The sequence below is a fragment of the Somniosus microcephalus genome, chromosome 2, assembly GCF_052327205.1.
Source record: "Somniosus microcephalus isolate GS21.2 chromosome 2, FLI_Smic_1.0, whole genome shotgun sequence".
NCBI classification, from domain to species: Eukaryota; Metazoa; Chordata; class Chondrichthyes; order Squaliformes; family Somniosidae; genus Somniosus; species Somniosus microcephalus.
This window is the reverse complement of record NC_140988.1, coordinates 335,275,187-335,297,692: the sequence shown is the minus strand read 5'-3', so window position 1 is coordinate 335,297,692 and position 22,506 is coordinate 335,275,187.

Below are 22,506 nucleotides of genomic sequence, written 5' to 3'. Positions count from 1 at the left end.
ATATTCCTGTCACAGAGAAGATAAAGTCATATTCCTGTCACAGATCAGATATATTTATATTCCTGTCACAGATCAGATAAGATCATATTCCTGTCACAGATCAGATAGTCATATTCCTGTCACAGATCATATAAGTTCATATTCCTGTCACAGATCAGATAAGGTCATAGTCTTGTCACAGATCAGATAAGAGAATATTTCTGTCACAGAGCAGATAAGGTCATAGTCCTGTCGCACATCAGATAAGGTCATTTTCCTGTCACAGATCAGATATGATCATAGTCCTGTCACAGATCAGATAAGGTCATATTCATGTCACAGATCAGATATAGCCATATTCCTGTCACAGATCAGATAAGACCATAGGCCAGCCACAGATCAGATGTCACATTGCTGTCACAGAGAAGATAAGGTCATATTCCTGTCACAGATCAGATAAGGTCATATTCCTGTCACAGCTCACATAAGGTCATATTCCTGTCACAGCTCAGATAATATCATATTCCTGTTACAGATCAGATAGAGTCATATTCCTGTCACAGATCAGATATAGTCATATTCCTGTCACAGATCAGATAAGGCGATATTCCTGTTACACATCAGATATGTCATTAGTCCTGTCACACATCAAATTTAGTCATATTCCTGTCACAGACCAGATAAGGTCATATTGCTATCACAGATCAGATAAGGTCATATTCATGTCACAGATCAGATAAGGTCATATTCCTGTCACAGATCAGATAAGGTCATATTCCTGTCACAGATCAGATAAGAACATAGTCCTGTCACAGATCAGATATGGTCATATACCTGTCACCACTCAGATAAGGTCATATTCCTGTCACAGGTCAGAAAAGGTCATAGTCTTGTCACAGATCAGATAAGATCAGAGTCTTGTCACAGATCAGATATGGTCATATTCCTGTCACTGCTCAGATAAGGTCATATTCCTGTCACAGGTCAGAAAAGGTCATAGTCTTGTCACAGATCAGATAAAGACATATTGCTGTCACAGAGCAGATAAAGCCATCGTCCTGTTAAAGATCAGATAATGTCATATTCCTGTCATGGATCAGATATAGTCATATTCCTGTCACAGATCAGATATAGTCATATTCCGATCACAGATCAGATAAGGCAATACTCCTGTTAGAGATCAGATATGTCAATAGCCCTGTCACAGATCAGATAATGTCATACTCCTGTCACAGATCAGAAATGATCATAGTCTTGTCACAGGGCAGATAAAGTCATAATCCTGTCACAGATCAGATAAGGTCATAGACCTGTCACAGATCAGATAAGGTCATATTCCTGTCACAGATCAGATAAGGTCATATTCCTGTCACAGATTAGATAAGATCATAGTCCAGTAACAGAGCCGTTATAGTCATATTCCTGTCACAGATCAGATATAGTCATAGTCCTGTTACAGATCAGATAAGGTTATATTCCTGTCACAGATCTGATAGTGTCATATTCCTGTCACAGATCAGATATATTTATATTCCTGTCACAGATCAGATAAGATCATATTCCTGTCACAGATCAGATAGTCATATTCCTGTCACAGATCATATAAGTTCATATTCCTGTCACAGATCAGATAAGGTCATAGTCTTGTCACAGATCAGATAAGAGAATATTTCTGTCACAGAGCAGATAAGGTCATAGTCCTGTCGCACATCAGATAAGGTCATTTTCCTGTCACAGATCAGATATGATCATAGTCCTGTCACAGATCAGATAAGGTCATATTCATGTCACAGATCAGATATAGCCATATTCCTGTCACAGATCAGATAAGACCATAGGCCAGCCACAGATCAGATGTCATATTGCTGTCACAGAGAAGATAAGGTCATATTCCTGTCACAGATCAGATAAGGTCATATTCCTGTCACAGCTCAGATAATATCATATTCCTGTTACAGATCAGATAGAGTCATATTCCTGTCACAGATCAGATATAGTCATATTCCTGTCACAGATCAGATAAGGCGATATTCCTGTTACACATCAGATATGTCATTAGTCCTGTCACACATCAAATTTAGTCATATTCCTGTCACAGACCAGATAAGGTCATATTACTATCACAGATCAGATAAGGTCATATTCATGTCACAGATCAGATAAGGTCATATTCCTGTCACAGATCAGATAAGGTCATATTCCTGTCACAGATCAGATAAGAACATAGTCCTGTCACAGATCAGATATGGTCATATTCCTGTCACAGATCAGATATGGTCATATACCTGTCACCACGCAGATAAGGTCATATTCCTGTCACAGGTCAGAAAAGGTCATAGTCTTGTCACAGATCAGATAAGATCAGAGTCTTGTCACAGATCAGATATGGTCATATTCCTGTCACTGCTCAGATAAGGTCATATTCCTGTCACAGGTCAGAAAAGGTCATAGTCTTGTCACAGATCAGATAAAGACATATTGCTGTCACAGAGCAGATAAAGCCATCGTCCTATTAAAGATCAGATAATGTCATATTCCTGTCATGGATCAGATATAGTCATATTCCTGTCACAGATCAGATAAGGTCATAGACCTGTCACAGATCAGATAAGGTCATATTCCTGTCACAGATCAGATAAGGTCATATTCCTGTCACAGATTAGATAAGATCATAGTCCAGTAACAGAGCCGTTATAGTCATATTCCTGTCACAGATCAGATATAGTCATAGTCCTGTTACAGATCAGATAAGGTTATATTCCTGTCACAGATCTGATAGTGTCATATTCCTGTCACAGATCAGATATAGTCATATTCCTGTCACAGTTCAGATATATTCATAGTCCTGTTACAGATCAGATAATGTCATATTCCTGTCACAGATCAGATAAGGCCGTGTTCCTGTCACAGATCAGATAAGATCATCGTCCTGTCCAAGATCAGATCTGGTCATATTCCTGTCACAGCTCAGATAAGGTCATATTCCTGTCGCAGATGAGATAAGGTCATAGTCTTGTCACAGATCAGATAAGATCATAGTCCAGTCACAGTTTGGATAAGATCATATTCCTGTCACAGAGCAGATAAGGTCATAGTCCTGTCACAGCTCAGATATGATCATATTCCTGTCACAGATCAGATATGGTCATATTCCTGTCACACACCAGATAAGGTCATAGCCCTGTCACAGATCAGATAAGTTCATATTCATGTCACAAATCAGATAGGATCATAGTGAAGTCACTGGTCAGATAAGACCCTAGACCTGTCACAGATCAGATATGGTCATATTCCTGTCACCGCTCAGATAAGGTCATATTCCTGTCACAGGTCATAGAAGGTCATAGCCTTGTCACAGATCAGATAAGATCATAGTCGTGCCACAGATCAGATATGGTCGTATTCCTGTCACAGATCAGAAAATGTCATAGTCTTGTCACAGATCAGATAAGATCATAGTCCTGTCACAGATCAGATAAGGTCATATTCCTGTCACAGGTCAGAAAATGTCATAGTCTTGTCACAGATCAGATAAGATCATAGTCCTGTCACAGATCAGATAAGGACATATTGCTGTCACAGATCAGAAAATGTCATTGTCCTGTCACAGATCAGATAAGGTCATATTCATGTCACAGATCAGATATAGTCATATTCCTGTCACAGCTCAATTAAGATCATATTCATGTCACAGATCAGATATAGCCATATTCCTATCACAGATCAGATAAGTTCATATTCCTGTCACAGAACAGATATAGTCATATTCCTGTCACAGATCAGATAAGGTCATATTCCTGTCACAGATCAGATAAGGCTATATTCCTGTTGGAGATCAGATATGTCAATAGTCCTGTCACAGATCAGATAAGGTCATAGAACTGTCACAGATCAGATAAGGTCATATTCCTGTCACAGATCAGATAATGTCATAGAACTGTCACAGATCAGATAAGGTCATATTCCTGTCATAGATCAGATAAGGTCATATTCCTGTCACAGATCAGATAAGGTCTTATTCTTGTCACAGAGCAAATATAGTCATATTGCTGTCACAGATCAAATATAGTCATAGTCCTGTTACAGATCAGATAAGGTCATATTCCTGTCACAGATCAGATAAGGTCATAGTCTTGTCACAGATCAGACATAGTCATGTTCCTGTCACAGATCAGATATAGTCATAGTCCTGTTACAGATCAGATAAGGTCATATTCCTCTCACAGATCAGGTAAGGCCATATTCCTGTCACAGCTCAGATAAGGTCATATTCCTGTCACAGATCAGATAAGGTCATATTCCTGTCATGGATCAGATATACTCATATTCCTGTCACAGATAAGATATAGTCATATTCCTGTCACAGATCAGAGAAGGCAATATTCCTGTTACAGATTAGCTATGTCAATAGTCCTGTCACAGATCACAAAATGTCATATTCCTGTCACAGACGAGATAAGGTCATATTCCTGTCACAGATCAGATAAGGTCATATTCCTGTCACAGATCAGAGAAGGCAATATTCCTGTTACAGATTAGCTATGTCAATAGTCCTGTCACAGATCACAAAATGTCATATTCCTGTCACAGATCAGATAAGGTCATATTCCTGTCACAGATCAGATAAGGTCATATTCCTGTCACAGATCAGATAAGGTCATATTCCTGTCACAGATCAGATAAGGTCATATTCATGTCACAGATCAGATAAGGTCATATTCCTGTCACAGATCCGATAAGGTCATATTCCTGTCACAGTTCAATTAAGGTCATATTCCTGTCAGAGATCAGATAATGTCATATTCCTGTCAGAAGAGATATGGCCATAGTCATGTCACAGATCAGCTAAGATCATAGTCCAGTCACTGGTCAGATAAGATCATATTCCTGTCACAGAGCAGATATAATCTCAGTCCTGTCACAGGTCAGATATAGTCATTTTCCTGTCACAAACCAGGTAAGGTCCTATTCCTGTCACGGATCAGATAAGATCATAATCCAGTGACAGATCAGATAAGGTCATACTGCTGTCACAGGAGCAGATAAAGTCATATTCCTGTCACAGATCAGATATAGTCATAGTTCTGTTCCAGATCAGATAAGGTCATATTCCTGTCACAGCTCAGATAATGTCATATTCCTGTTACAGATCAGATAAGGTCATATTCTTTTCACAGATCAGATATATTCATCTTCCTTTCACAGATCAGATAAGGTCATATATATTGTCACAGATCAGATATAGTCATATTCCTGTAATGGATTATATATACTCATATTCCTGTCACAGATAAGATATAGTCATATTCCTGTCACAGATCGGAGAAGGTGATATTCCTGTTACAGATTAGATATGTCAATAGTCCTGTCACAGATCACAAAATGTCATATTCCTGTCACAGACCAGATAAGGTCATAATCTTGTAACAGACCAGATAATGTCATATTCCTGTCACAGATCAGATGAGGTCATACACCTGTCACAGATCAGATATAGTTGTAATGATATCAGCAAATAGTGATCTTATTTGCCTGTTTGTTTATGATGCCTTACCAGCATGTTTGCATGTATTGATTACTTATGCCTGACCAGCAGAGGTCATGTGACAGAGACAAGCAGGAGTTTGGTTTCAGTTTTGTTCTAGATGCATCACTAGCATGATGTATCCTGTAATGCTGTATAAAGAGTTGAACAGACTTTAGATTAAAAGACATTCTCTTTCATAAATGTCTCGTCATTGAACCCACAAAGAAATCAATACATGGTGTCAGAAGTGATTGAAAGAGATGAAGAGGAAAAATCTGAAGTTAAATCAGCTCTCCACATATTAGCAAGCCAAAAGAGAACATCGTTACTTACCATTGGAGAATAGCTAACGAAGTGAAAAATGGTAGGATTACACCCACCGGCGAAGCTTCAGTTGACAGGTAATGTGGCTGAAAATTGGAGGAGGTTCAAACAACGTTTGGAGTTGTATTTATCAGCAATCGGAGCTGACGAGAAAAGTGATAAAATGAAAGCGTCACTGTTCTTACATGTCGTAGGTGATGAAGCGCTGGAGGTGTATAATAACTTCACATTTGCTGCTGATGGAGACAAAATGAAGCTAGATAAAATAATGGAACAGTTTGAGGCCTACTGTATACCTAAACATAACGTGATGTTTGAGAGGCACAGATTTTTCACATGTGTACAGAAAACGGGAGAGACTATTGATCAGTATGTGACTGAACTGAGAAACAGAAGCAAATCGTGTGAATTTGGGGGACTGACAGACTCGCTGATAAAAGACAGACTGGTGTGTGGTATTCCGGATAATGGTCTAAGGGAAAGACTGCTAAGAGAGCAGATCTAGACCTGGGAAAAGCCATAGCACTGTGTAGGGCTACAGAGACTGTGAAGTTGCAGGCAAAGGAGCTGTTCAGTGACAATAGCTGCAACGTGGATGCAGTGAGAATGAACGGACACAAACCGGTTAACAAAAAGAGCACCAATGTGAAAAAAGAGGCGTGGCCAGTGAACAAAAATGAAAGGGACAATCGAAAGTTATGTAGTCGATGCGGTACACAGCATCCACCAAGAAAGTGTCCAGCATATGGTAAAACATGCAATAGTTGCAACAAAAACAACCATTATGCCCGTTGCTGCAAGAACCAAGCGTAACAAAGCAAGGTCCATGCAGTAGATGAAAGCGAGATAGAGAAGTTCTATGTAGATGTTGTGTCTGAAAACAAAAAAGAAAAAAGAGACTGGATGTTGACACTAAAAGTGAATGACATACATATTCCATTTAAATTGGATCCTGGAGCACAAGTTAATGTGATATCAGAGACTGATTTTAAGAAAATTAGACCCAGACCAAAGATACATGGAATAAAAGTGAAAGTGACAGGATACTCAGGTACTGATATACCAGTGAAAGGAAGATGCATTGTCAAAGTAACACACAAGGACAGAGAGCACACGCTAGCATTAATTGTGGTGCCAAAGGATGTGCAAGCCATACTAGGTTTAAAAGCCTGTGAGAGACTGAACCTGGTAAAGAGAGTCCTCGTTGTGGAAAGCGAAGGAGAGACAGTCTATGATGAACTGAATGTTGCATACACACCGGGTAAGCTGATGTATACAGCAGACACGTTGTCCAGAGCTGTTGACCCAGGAGAGCCCGCAAACACAGTGAAGAGACTGATGTACAAGGCAAAAGGCAGTGGAACTGACTTCTACCAGAGCATGCTTGTATACCGCACAACGCCGCTCGAGTGTGGTAAGTCACCAGCCCAACTCCTTATGGGACGTCGGCTAAGGTCAAACCTACCCATCCCGGAGAACCTCCTGAAAACAAAAGAGGGGGAGAAAGTGAGGAAGTTCAAAGAACAACAGAAAGAAAAGCAAAAGTACTACTATGACAGAGGAACACAAAACCTACCTGAACTCCACACTGGTGACCAAGTAAGGTTGAAAGACAAAACAAACACATGGACTCTGAAGGGAACTGTCCTGAGTGAAGTTCAACCAAGATCATACACCATTCAGACAGATGAGGGTGCTGTTCTGAGAAGAAATCGTCGAGATCTTCTCATGGGACCAGCCACAGCAGGTCAAGAGACTGATACTGTTGAACAACCTGATCACACAGCTGAGAACCAATCATCTGAGGCAACAACTCAGATTCAAGGACAATCAATCAGAAAATCCTCAAGACACGTGAAGCCTCCTGAGAGACTCATTGAGCAAATTTAAGGACTATTGTTATAGAAGGAAGTAATGTTATCTTATTCTTTCTTCAAGTTCTAGTGTATTTACATATTTCATGTGAACACACAAAGCAAGTTTAAAAAACCTTGATCATGATGATGATAATGTAAGTTCATTAAGTGTTACAGTTAAAATGCAGATTAATACAAAGAAAACATGTTGTGAGTTAAAAGTAAAATACTTTTGTTTTAAGAAAAGGAGATGTAATGATATCAGCAAATAGTGATGTTCTTTGCCTGTTTGATTATGATGCCTTACCAGCATGTTTGCATGTATTGATTACTTATGCCTGACCAGCAGAGGTCATGTGACAGAGACAAGCAGGAGTTTGGTTTCAGTTTCATTCTAGATGCATCACTAGCATGATGTCTCCTGTAATGCTGTATAAAGAGTTGAACAGACTTTAGATTAAAAGACATTCTCTTTCATAAATGTCTCGTCATTGAACCCACAAAGAAATCAATACAATAGTCATATCCCTGTCACAGATCAGATATAGTCATAGTCCTGTTACAGATTGGATAAGGTCATATTCCTGTCACAGATCAGATAAGGTCATATACATGTCACAGCTCAGATAAGATCATATTCCTGTTACAGATCAGATAACGTCATATTCCTGTCACAGACCAGATGTGACCATAGTCCTGTCACAGTTCAGATAAGATCGTAGTCCAGGCACAGATCAGATAAGGTCATATTGCTGTCACAGATCAGATAATGTCATAGTCTTGTCACAGATCAGATAAGATCATAGTCCAGTCACAGTTCAGATAAGATCATAGTCCTGTCACAGAGCAGATATGGTCTTATTCCTGTCACACATCAGATAAGCTCATAGACCAGTCATAGATCAGATGACATCATATTCCTGGCACAGATCAGATAAGGTCATAGTCTTGTCACAGATCAGATAACGTCATATTCCTGTCACAGACCAGATATGATCATAGTCCTGTCACAGATCAGATAAGATCATAGTCCAGGCACAGATCAGATAAGGTCATATTGCTGTCACAGAGAAGATAAAGTCATATTCCTGTCACAGATCAGATATAGTCATAGTCCTGTCACAGATCAGATAAGGTCATATTCCTGTCACAGCTCAGATAAGGCCATATTCCTGTCACAGATCAGATAAGGTCATAGTCTTGTCACAGATCAGATAACATCATATTCCTGTCACAGACCAGATATGATCATAGTCCTATCACAGATCAGATAAGATCATAGTCCAGGCACAGATCAGATAAGGTCATATTGCTGTCACAGAGAAGATAAAGTCATATTCCTGTCACAGACCAGATATAGTCATAGACCTGTTCCAGATCAGATAATGTCATATATCTGTCACAGATCAGATAAGGTCATATTCCTGTCACAGCTCAGATATGATCATATTCCTGTTACAGATCGGATAGGGTCATATTCCTGTCACAGCTCAGATAAGGTCATAGTCTTTTCACAGATCAGATAAGATCATAGACCAGTCACACTTCAGGTAAGCTCATATTCCTGTCACAGAGCAGATTATGTCATAATCCTGTCACAGCTCAGATAAGGTCATATTCCTGTCACAGATCAGATAAGGTCATATTCCTGTCACAGCTCAGATAAGGTCATATTACTGTCACAGATCAGATATAGTCATATTCCTGTCACAGATCAGATAAGGTCATATTCCTGTCACAGATCAGAGAAGGTCATATTCTTGTCACAGTTCAGATAAAATCATATTCCTGTCACAGATCAGATATAGTCATAGTCCTGTTCCAGATCAAATAAGGTCATATTCCTGTCACAGATCAGATGAGGACATATTCCTATCACAGCTCAGATAAGGTCATATTCCTGTTACAGACCAGATAAGGTCGTATTGCTGTCACAGAGCAGATAATGTCGTATTCCTTTCACAGATCAGATATAGTCATAGTCCTGTTCCAGATCAGATAAGGTCATATTCCTGTCACAGATCAGATAAGGTCATATACATGTCACAGCTCAGATAAGATCATATTCCTGTTACAGATCAGATAAGGTCATATTTCTGTCACAGCTCAGATAAGGCCATATTCCTGTCACAGATCAGATAATGCCATAGTCTTGTCACAGATCAGATAAGATCATATTCCTCCTGTCACAGATCAGATAAGGTCATATTCCTGTCACAGATCAGATATGGACATAGTCTTGTGACAGATCAGATATAGTCATATTCTTGTCACAGATCAGATAAGGTCATAGTCCTGTCACAGATCAGATACGGTCATATTCCTGTCACAGATCAGATAAGGTCAATGTCCTGTCACAGATCAGATAAGGTCATATTCCTGTCACAGATCAGATATGGACATAGTCTTGTGACAGATCAGATATAGTCATATTCATGTCACAGACCAGATGTGACCATAGTCCTGTCACAGTTCAGATAAGATCATAGTCCAGGCACAGATCAGATAAGGTCATATTGCTGTCACAGATCAGATAATGTCATAGTCTTGTCACAGATCAGATAAGATCATAGTCCAGCCACAGTTCAGATAAGATCATAGTCCTCTCACAGAGCGGATATGGTCTTATTCCTGTCACAGACCAGATATGATCATAGTCCAGGCACAGATCAGATAAGGTCATATTGCTGTCACAGAGAAGATAAAGTCATATTCCTGTCACAGACCAGATATAGTCATAGTCCTGTTCCAGATCAGATAATGTCATATATCTGTCACAGATCAGATAAGGTCATATTCCTGTCACAGCTCAGGTATGATCATATTCCTGTTACAGATCAGATAGGGTCATATTCCTGTCACAGCTCAGATAAGGTCATAGTCTTTTCACAGATCAGATAAGATCATAGACCAGTCACACTTCAGGTAAGCTCATAGTCCTGTCACAGAGCAGATTATGTCATAATCCTGTCACAGCTCAGATAAGGTCATATTCCTGTCACAGATCAGATAAGGTCATATTCCTGTCACAGCTCAGATAAGGTCATATTACTGTCACAGATCAGATATAGTCATAGTCTTGTTCCAGATCAAATAAGGTCATATTCCTGTCACTGATCAGATGAGGACATATTCCTATCACAGCTCAAATAAGGTCATATTCCTGTTACAGACCAGATAAGTTCGTATTGCTGTCACAGAGCAGATAATGTCATATTCCTTTCACAGATCAGATATAGTCATAGTCCTGTCACAGATCAGATATAGTAATAGTCCTGTTACAGATCAGATCTGGTCATATTCCTGTCACAGCTCAGATAAGGTCATATTCCTGTCACAGATGAGATAAGGTCATAGTCTTGTCACAGATCAGATAAGATCATAGTCCTGTCACAGTTCGGATAAGATCATATTCCTGTCACAGAGCAGATAAGGTCATAGTCCTGTCACAGCTCAGATAAGGTCATATTCCTGTCACAGAACAGATATGGTCATATTCCTGTCACACACCAGATAAGGTCATAGCCCTGTCACAGATCAGATAAGGTCATATTCATGTCACAAATCAGATAGGATCATAGTCCAGTCACTGGTCAGATAATGTCGTATTCCTGTCACAGGTCAGAGAAGGTCATAGCCTTGTCACAGATCAGATAAGATCATAGTCGTGCCACAGATCAGATATGGTCATATTCCTGTCACCGCTCAGATAAGGTCATATTCCTGTCATAGGTCAGAAAATGTCATAGTCTTGTCACAGATCAGATAAGATCATAGTCCTGTCACAGATCAGATAAGGACATATTGCTGTCACAGAGCAGAAAAGATCATATTCCTGTCACAGATCAGATATAGCCATAGTCCTGTTAAAGATCAGATATGGTTTAGTCCTGTCACACATCAGATAAGGTCATATTCCTGTCACAGATCAGATATGATCATAGTCCTGTCACAGATCAGATAAGGTCATATTCATGTCACAGATCAGATAAGGTCATAATCTTGTAACAGACCAGATAATGTCATATTCCTGTCACAGATCAGATGAGGTCATACACCTGTCACAGATCAGATATAGTTGTAATGATATCAGCAAATAGTGATCTTATTTGCCTGTTTGTTTATGATGCCTTACCAGCATGTTTGCATGTATTGATTATTTATGCCTGACCAGCAGAGGTCATGTGACAGAGACAAGCAGGAGTTTGGTTTCAGTTTTGTTCTAGATGCATCACTAGCATGATGTATCCTGTAATGCTGTATAAAGAGTTGAACAGACTTTAGATTAAAAGACATTCTCTTTCATAAATGTCTCGTCATTGAACCCACAAAGAAATCAATACATGGTGTCAGAAGTGATTGAAAGAGATGAAGAGGAAAAATCTGAAGTTAAATCAGCTCTCCACATATTAGCAAGCCAAAAGAGAACATCGTTACTTACCATTGGAGAATAGCTAACGAAGTGAAAAATGGTAGGATTACACCCACCGGCGAAGCTTCAGTTGACAGGTAATGTGGCTGAAAATTGGAGGAGGTTCAAACAACGTTTGGAGTTGTATTTATCAGCAATCGGAGCTGACGAGAAAAGTGATAAAATGAAAGCGTCACTGTTCTTACATGTCGTAGGTGATGAAGCGCTGGAGGTGTATAATAACTTCACATTTGCTGCTGATGGAGACAAAATGAAGCTAGATAAAATAATGGAACAGTTTGAGGCCTACTGTATACCTAAACATAACGTGATGTTTGAGAGGCACAGATTTTTCACATGTGTACAGAAAACGGGAGAGACTATTGATCAGTATGTGACTGAACTGAGAAACAGAAGCAAATCGTGTGAATTTGGGGGACTGACAGACTCGCTGATAAAAGACAGACTGGTGTGTGGTATTCCGGATAATGGTCTAAGGGAAAGACTGCTAAGAGAGCAGATCTAGACCTGGGAAAAGCCATAGCACTGTGTAGGGCTACAGAGACTGTGAAGTTGCAGGCAAAGGAGCTGTTCAGTGACAATAGCTGCAACGTGGATGCAGTGAGAATGAACGGACACAAACCGGTTAACAAAAAGAGCACCAATGTGAAAAAAGAGGCGTGGCCAGTGAACAAAAATGAAAGGGACAATCGAAAGTTATGTAGTCGATGCGGTACACAGCATCCACCAAGAAAGTGTCCAGCATATGGTAAAACATGCAATAGTTGCAACAAAAACAACCATTATGCCCGTTGCTGCAAGAACCAAGCGTAACAAAGCAAGGTCCATGCAGTAGATGAAAGCGAGATAGAGAAGTTCTATGTAGATGTTGTGTCTGAAAACAAAAAAGAAAAAAGAGACTGGATGTTGACACTAAAAGTGAATGACATACATATTCCATTTAAATTGGATCCTGGAGCACAAGTTAATGTGATATCAGAGACTGATTTTAAGAAAATTAGACCCAGACCAAAGATACATGGAATAAAAGTGAAAGTGACAGGATACTCAGGTACTGATATACCAGTGAAAGGAAGATGCATTGTCAAAGTAACACACAAGGACAGAGAGCACACGCTAGCATTAATTGTGGTGCCAAAGGATGTGCAAGCCATACTAGGTTTAAAAGCCTGTGAGAGACTGAACCTGGTAAAGAGAGTCCTCGTTGTGGAAAGCGAAGGAGAGACAGTCTATGATGAACTGAATGTTGCATACACACCGGGTAAGCTGATGTATACAGCAGACACGTTGTCCAGAGCTGTTGACCCAGGAGAGCCCGCAAACACAGTGAAGAGACTGATGTACAAGGCAAAAGGCAGTGGAACTGACTTCTACCAGAGCATGCTTGTATACCGCACAACGCCGCTCGAGTGTGGTAAGTCACCAGCCCAACTCCTTATGGGACGTCGGCTAAGGTCAAACCTACCCATCCCGGAGAACCTCCTGAAAACAAAAGAGGGGGAGAAAGTGAGGAAGTTCAAAGAACAACAGAAAGAAAAGCAAAAGTACTACTATGACAGAGGAACACAAAACCTACCTGAACTCCACACTGGTGACCAAGTAAGGTTGAAAGACAAAACAAACACATGGACTCTGAAGGGAACTGTCCTGAGTGAAGTTCAACCAAGATCATACACCATTCAGACAGATGAGGGTGCTGTTCTGAGAAGAAATCGTCGAGATCTTCTCATGGGACCAGCCACAGCAGGTCAAGAGACTGATACTGTTGAACAACCTGATCACACAGCTGAGAACCAATCATCTGAGGCAACAACTCAGATTCAAGGACAATCAATCAGAAAATCCTCAAGACATGTGAAGCCTCCTGAGAGACTCATTGAGCAAATTTAAGGACTATTGTTATAGAAGGAAGTAATGTTATCTTATTCTTTCTTCAAGTTCTAGTGTATTTACATATTTCATGTGAACACACAAAGCAAGTTTAAAAAACCTTGATCATGATGATGATAATGTAAGTTCATTAAGTGTTACAGTTAAAATGCAGATTAATACAAAGAAAACATGTTGTGAGTTAAAAGTAAAATACTTTTGTTTTAAGAAAAGGAGATGTAATGATATCAGCAAATAGTGATGTTCTTTGCCTGTTTGATTATGATGCCTTACCAGCATGTTTGCATGTATTGATTACTTATGCCTGACCAGCAGAGGTCATGTGACAGAGACAAGCAGGAGTTTGGTTTCAGTTTCATTCTAGATGCATCACTAGCATGATGTCTCCTGTAATGCTGTATAAAGAGTTGAACAGACTTTAGATTAAAAGACATTCTCTTTCATAAATGTCTCGTCATTGAACCCACAAAGAAATCAATACAATAGTCATATCCCTGTCACAGATCAGATATAGTCATAGTCCTGTTACAGATTGGATAAGGTCATATTCCTGTCACAGATCAGATAAGGTCATATACATGTCACAGCTCAGATAAGATCATATTCCTGTTACAGATCAGATAACGTCATATTCCTGTCACAGACCAGATGTGACCATAGTCCTGTCACAGTTCAGATAAGATCGTAGTCCAGGCACAGATCAGATAAGGTCATATTGCTGTCACAGATCAGATAATGTCATAGTCTTGTCACAGATCAGATAAGATCATAGTCCAGTCACAGTTCAGATAAGATCATAGTCCTGTCACAGAGCAGATATGGTCTTATTCCTGTCACACATCAGATAAGCTCATAGACCAGTCATAGATCAGATGACATCATATTCCTGGCACAGATCAGATAAGGTCATAGTCTTGTCACAGATCAGATAACGTCATATTCCTGTCACAGATCAGATATAGTCAAAGTCCTGTCACAGATCAGATAAGGTCATATTCCTGTCACAGCTCAGATAAGGCCATATTCCTGTCACAGATCAGATAAGGTCATAGTCTTGTCACAGATCAGATAACATCATATTCCTGTCACAGACCAGATATGATCATAGTCCTATCACAGATCAGATAAGATCATAGTCCAGGCACAGATCAGATAAGGTCATATTGCTGTCACAGAGCAGATATAGTCATAGACCTGTTCCAGATCAGATAATGTCATATATCTGTCACAGATCAGATAAGGTCATATTCCTGTCACAGCTCAGATATGATCATATTCCTGTTACAGATCGGATAGGGTCATATTCCTGTCACAGCTCAGATAAGGTCATAGTCTTTTCACAGATCAGATAAGATCATAGACCAGTCACACTTCAGGTAAGCTCATATTCCTGTCACAGAGCAGATTATGTCATAATCCTGTCACAGCTCAGATAAGGTCATATTCCTGTCACAGATCAGATAAGGTCATATTCCTGTCACAGCTCAGATAAGGTCATATTACTGTCACAGATCAGATATAGTCATATTCCTGTCACAGATCAGATAAGGTCATATTCCTGTCACAGATCAGAGAAGGTCATATTCTTGTCACAGTTCAGATAAAATCATATTCCTGTCACAGATCAGATATAGTCATAGTCCTGTTCCAGATCAAATAAGGTCATATTCCTGTCACAGATCAGATGAGGACATATTCCTATCACAGCTCAGGTAAGGTCATATTCCTGTTACAGACCAGATAAGGTCGTATTGCTGTCACAGAGCAGATAATGTCGTATTCCTTTCACAGATCAGATATAGTCATAGTCCTGTTCCAGATCAGATAAGGTCATATTCCTGTCACAGATCAGATAAGGTCATATACATGTCACAGCTCAGATAAGATCATATTCCTGTTACAGATCAGATAAGGTCATATTTCTGTCACAGCTCAGATAAGGCCATATTCCTGTCACAGATCAGATAATGCCATAGTCTTGTCACAGATCAGATAAGATCATATTCCTCCTGTCACAGATCAGATAAGGTCATATTCCTGTCACAGATCAGATATGGACATAGTCTTGTGACAGATCAGATATAGTCATATTCTTGTCACAGATCAGATAAGGTCATAGTCCTGTCACAGATCAGATACGGTCATATTCCTGTCACAGATCAGATAAGGTCAATGTCCTGTCACAGATCAGATAAGGTCATATTCCTGTCACAGATCAGATATGGACATAGTCTTGTGACAGATCAGATATAGTCATATTCATGTCACAGACCAGATGTGACCATAGTCCTGTCACAGTTCAGATAAGATCATAGTCCAGGCACAGATCAGATAAGGTCATATTGCTGTCACAGATCAGATAATGTCATAGTCTTGTCACAGATCAGATAAGATCATAGTCCAGCCACAGTTCAGATAAGATCATAGTCCTCTCACAGAGCGGATATGGTCTTATTCCTGTCACAGACCAGATATGATCATAGTCCAGGCACAGATCAGATAAGGTCATATTGCTGTCACAGAGAAGATAAAGTCATATTCCTGTCACAGACCAGATATAGTCATAGTCCTGTTCCAGATCAGATAATGTCATATATCTGTCACAGATCAGATAAGGTCATATTCCTGTCACAGCTCAGGTATGATCATATTCCTGTTACAGATCAGATAGGGTCATATTCCTGTCACAGCTCAGATAAGGTCATAGTCTTTTCACAGATCAGATAAGATCATAGACCAGTCACACTTCAGGTAAGCTCATAGTCCTGTCACAGAGCAGATTATGTCATAATCCTGTCACAGCTCAGATAAGGTCATATTCCTGTCACAGATCAGATAAGGTCATATTCCTGTCACAGCTCAGATAAGGTCATATTACTGTCACAGATCAGATATAGTCATAGTCTTGTTCCAGATCAAATAAGGTCATATTCCTGTCACTGATCAGATGAGGACATATTCCTATCACAGCTCAAATAAGGTCATATTCCTGTTACAGACCAGATAAGTTCGTATTGCTGTCACAGAGCAGATAATGTCATATTCCTTTCACAGATCAGATATAGTCATAGTCCTGTCACAGATCAGATATAGTAATAGTCCTGTTACAGATCAGATCTGGTCATATTCCTGTCACAGCTCAGATAAGGTCATATTCCTGTCACAGATGAGATAAGGTCATAGTCTTGTCACAGATCAGATAAGATCATAGTCCTGTCACAGTTCGGATAAGATCATATTCCTGTCACAGAGCAGATAAGGTCATAGTCCTGTCACAGCTCAGATAAGGTCATATTCCTGTCACAGAACAGATATGGTCATATTCCTGTCACACACCAGATAAGGTCATAGCCCTGTCACAGATCAGATAAGGTCATATTCATGTCACAAATCAGATAGGATCATAGTCCAGTCACTGGTCAGATAATGTCGTATTCCTGTCACAGGTCAGAGAAGGTCATAGCCTTGTCACAGATCAGATAAGATCATAGTCGTGCCACAGATCAGATATGGTCATATTCCTGTCACCGCTCAGATAAGGTCATATTCCTGTCATAGGTCAGAAAATGTCATAGTTTTGTCACAGATCAGATAAGATCATAGTCCTGTCACAGATCAGATAAGGACATATTGCTGTCACAGAGCAGAAAAGATCATATTCCTGTCACAGATCAGATATAGCCATAGTCCTGTTAAAGATCAGATATGGTTTAGTCCTGTCACACATCAGATAAGGTCATATTCCTGTCACAGATCAGATATGATCATAGTCCTGTCACAGATCAGATAAGGTCATATTCATGTCACAGATCAGATATAGTCATAGTCCTGTCACAGCTCAATTAAGATCATATTCATGTCACAGATCAGATATAGCCATATTCCTATCACAGATCAGATAAGGTCATATTCCTGTCACACATCAGATAAGGTAATATTCCTGTCATGGATCAGATATAGTCATATTCCTGTCACAGAGCAGATATAGTCATATTCCTGTCACAGATCAGATAAGGCAATATTCCTGTTGGAGATCAGATATGTCAATAGTCCTGTCACAGATCAGATAATGTCATAATCCTGTCACAGATCAGATAAGGTCGTAGTCTTGTCACAGATCAGATAAGGTCATAATCCTGTCACAGATCAGATAAGGTCATAGACCTGTCACAGATCAGATAAGGTCATATTCCTGTCACAGATCAGATAAGGTCATATTCTTGTCACAGAAGAGATAAGGTCATAGTCTTGTCACAGATCAGATAAGATCATAGTCCAGTCACAGCTCAGATAAGGTCATATTCCTATCACAGATCAGATAAGGTCATAGCCCTGTCACAGATCAGATAAGGTCATATTCATGTCACAAATCAGATAGAATCATAGTCCAGTCACTGGCCAGATAAGATCCTAGTCCTGTCACAGATCAGATATGGTCATATTCCTGTCACCACTCAGATATCGTCATATTCCTGTCACAGGTCAGAGAAGGTCATAGTCTTGTCACAGATCAGATAAGATCATAGTCGTGCCACAGATCAGATATGGTCATATTCCTGTCACCGCTCAGATAAGGTCATATTCCTGTCACAGGTCAGAAAATGTCATAGTCTTGTCACAGATCAGATAAGATCATAGTCCTGTCACAGATCAGATAAGGACATATTGCTGTCACAGAGCAGAAAAGTTCATATTCCTGTCACAGATCAGATATAGCCATAGTCCTGTTAAAGATCAGATATGGTCTTAGTCCTGTCACACATCAGATAAGGTCATATTCCTGTCACAGATCAGATATGATCATAGTCCTGTCACAGATCAGATAAGGTCATATTCATGTCACAGTTCAGATATAGTCATAGTCCTGTCACAGCTCAATTAAGATCATATTCATGTCACAGATCAGATATAGCCATATTCCTGCCACAGATCAGATAAGGTCATATTCCTGTCACAGTTCCGATAAGATCATATTCCTGTCACAGCTCAGATAAGGCCATATTCCTGTCACAGATCAGATAATGTCATAGTCTTGTCACAGACCAGATAACTTCATATTCCTGTCACAGACCAGATGTGACCATAGTCCTGTCATAGTTCAGATAAGATCATAGTCCAGGCACAGATCAGATAAGGTCATATTGCTGTCACAGATCAGATAATGTCATAGTCTTGTCACAGATCAGATAAGATCATAGTCCAGTCACAGTTCAGATAAGATCATAATCCTGTCACAGAGCGGATATGGTCTTATTCCTGTCACACATCAGATAAGCTCATAGACCTGTCACAGATCAGATGACATCATATTCCTGGCACATATCAGATAAGGTCTTAGTCTTGTCACAGATCAGATAACATCATATTCCTGTAACATACCAGATTTGATCATAGTCCTGTCACAGATCAGATAAGATCATAGTCCAGGCACAGGACAGATAAGGTCATATTGCTGTCACAGAGAAGATAAAGTCATATTCCTGTCACAGATCAGATATAGTCATAGTCCTGTTCCAGATCAGATAATATCATATATCTGTCACAGATCAGATAAGGTCATATTCCTGTCACAGCTCAGATATGATCATATTCCTGTTACAGATCAGATAGGGTCATATTCCTGTCACAGCTCAGATAAGGTCATATTCCTGTCACAGATCAGATAAGGTCATATTCCTGTCACAGCTCAGGTAAGGTCATATTACTGTCACAGGTCAGATATAGTCATATACCTGTCACAGATCAGATAAGGTCATATTCCTGTCACAGCTCAGGTAAGGTCATATTACTGTCACAGGTCAGATATAGTCATATACCTGTCACAGATCAGATAAAATCATATTCCTGTCACAGATCAGATATAGTCATAATCCTGTTCCAGATCAAATAAGGTCATATTCCTGTCACAGATCAGATGAGGACATATTCCTGTTACAGACCAGATAAGGTCGTATTGCTGTCACAGAGCAGATAATGTCATATTCCTTTCACAGATCAGGTATAGTCATAGTCCTGTTCCAGATCAAATAAGGTCATATTCCTGTCACAGATCAGATAATGTCATATACATGTCACAGCTCAGATAAGATCATATTCCTGTTACAGATCAGATAAGGTCATATTCCTGTCACAGCTCAGATAAGGCCATATTCCTGTCACAGATCAGATAATGTCATAGTCTTGTCACAGATCAGATAAGATCATATTCCTGTCACAGATCAGATAAGGTTATATTCCTGTCACAGATCAGATATGGACATAGTCTTGTGACAGATTAGATATAGTCATATTTTTGTCACAGATCAGATATGGTCATATTTCTGTCACAGATCAGATATAGTTATAATGCTGTCACAGATCAGATAGATTATATTCCTGTCACAGATCAGATAGTCATAATCCTGTCACAGATCAGATAAGGTCATTGTCCTGTCAGAGATCAGTTAAGATCATATTCCTGTCACAGATCAGACAAGGTCATTGTCCTGTCAGAGATCAGTTAAGATCATATTCCTGTCACAGATCAGACAAGGTCATTGTCCTGTCACAGATCAGATATAGTCAATATCCTGTCACAGATCAGATATTGGCTTATTCCTGTCACAGATCAGATAAGGTCATTGACATGTCATAGATCAGATATAGTCAAAATCCTGTCACAGATCAGATATTGTCATATTCCTGTCACAGATCAGATAAGGTCATTGTCCTGTCACAGATCAGATAAGGTCATATTCCTGTCACAGATCTGATCTGGTCATATTTCTGTCACAGATCAGATATAGTTATATTCCTGTCACAGATCAGATAAGGTCATATTCCTGTCACAGGTCTGATAGTCATATTCCTGCCACAGAGCAGATAAGATCGTAATGATGGGTAGAAATTAAAAACAAAAAGGGGGCAAGCACCTTGCTGGGAGTGTACTAAAGGCCCCCAGTCAGGGGGAGATAGAGGAACAGATATGTAGGCAAATCTCAGAGAAGTGCAAAAATAATAGGGTAATAATAGTGGGGGGTTTCAACTTCCCCAATATTAATTGGGATAGTCAGAGTGTGAAAGGCTTAGAGGGTGCAGAATTCTTAAAGTGCATCCAGGAGAGCTTTTTGAGCCAACATGTAGAAAGTCCTACAAGAGAGGGGGCGGTACTGGACCTAATTCTAGGGAATGTAGCACGGCAAGTGGTGGAAATGTCAGTAGGAGAGCATTTTGGCGACAGTGACCATAATTCGGTGAGATTTAAGGTGGTCATGGAAAAAGACAATGACGGCCCGGAAATAAGGGTTCTAAATTGGGGGATGGCCGATTTTAATATGATAAGGCAGGATCTGGCCAAAGTGGACTGGGAGCAGCTACTTTTCGGAAAATCCACATCAAAGCAGTGGGAGGCTTTCAGAAGGGAAATAGAGAGAGTACAACGCCAACATGTTCCTGTAAAGGTCAAGGGTGGGACCAACAAGCAAAGGGAACCTTGGATGACAAGGGATATACAAAAATGTATCAGGAAAAAAAGGGGGGCTTTTGGCAGTTACAAAAGACTAAAGACGGAGGAAGCCCTAGAGGAGTATAGAAAGTGCAGGGGCATACTTAAAAAAGAAATTAGGAGGGCGAGGAGGGGCCATGAAATAACATTGGCGAGCAAAATAAAGGAAAATCCTAAGATGTTTTATAAGTATATTAAGGGCAAGAGGATAACCAGGGAAAGGGTAGGGCCCATTAGGGACCAAAGTGGCAATCTGTGTGTAGAGCTAGATGATGTAGGCGGGGTTTTAAATGAATTTTTTGCATCTGTGTTCACTATGGAGAAAGATGATGTAGACATAGAAATCGGGCAAGGGGGCTGTGACATACTTGAACATATTAGCATCGGGAGGGAGGAGTTACTAGCGGTTTTAGCAGGCCAAAAAGTGGATAAATCCCCAGGCCCGGACGAGATGTATCCCAGGCTGTTGTGTGAGGCAAGGGAGGAGATTGCAGGGGCTCTGACACAAATTTTCAGAACCTCTCTGGCCACAGGGGATGTACCAGAGGACTGGAGAACAGCTAACGTAGTACCATTATTCAAGAAGGGTAGCAGGGATAAACCAGGGAATTACAGGCCAGTGAGCCTAACATCTGTGGTAGGGAAATTATTGGAAAAAATTCTCAGGGACAAAGTTAGTCTCCACTTGGAGAGGCAAGGATTAATCGGGGATAGTCAGCATGGCTTTGTCAAGGGTAAATCATGTCTGACAAATCTGATTGAATTTTTCGAGGGGGTGACTAGGTGTGTGGATGAGGGAAATGCTGTGGATGTGGTTTACATGGACTTCAGTAAAGCTTTTGACAAAGTCCCGCATAGGAGACTGGTCAAGAAGGTAAGAGCCCATGGGATCCAGGGTGCCTTGGCGCGTTGGATCCTAAACTGGCTGAGTGGCAGGAGGCAGAGGGTGATGGTCGAAGGTTGCTTTTGTGACTGGAAGCCTGTGTCTAGTGGGGTACCTCAGGGATCAGTGCTG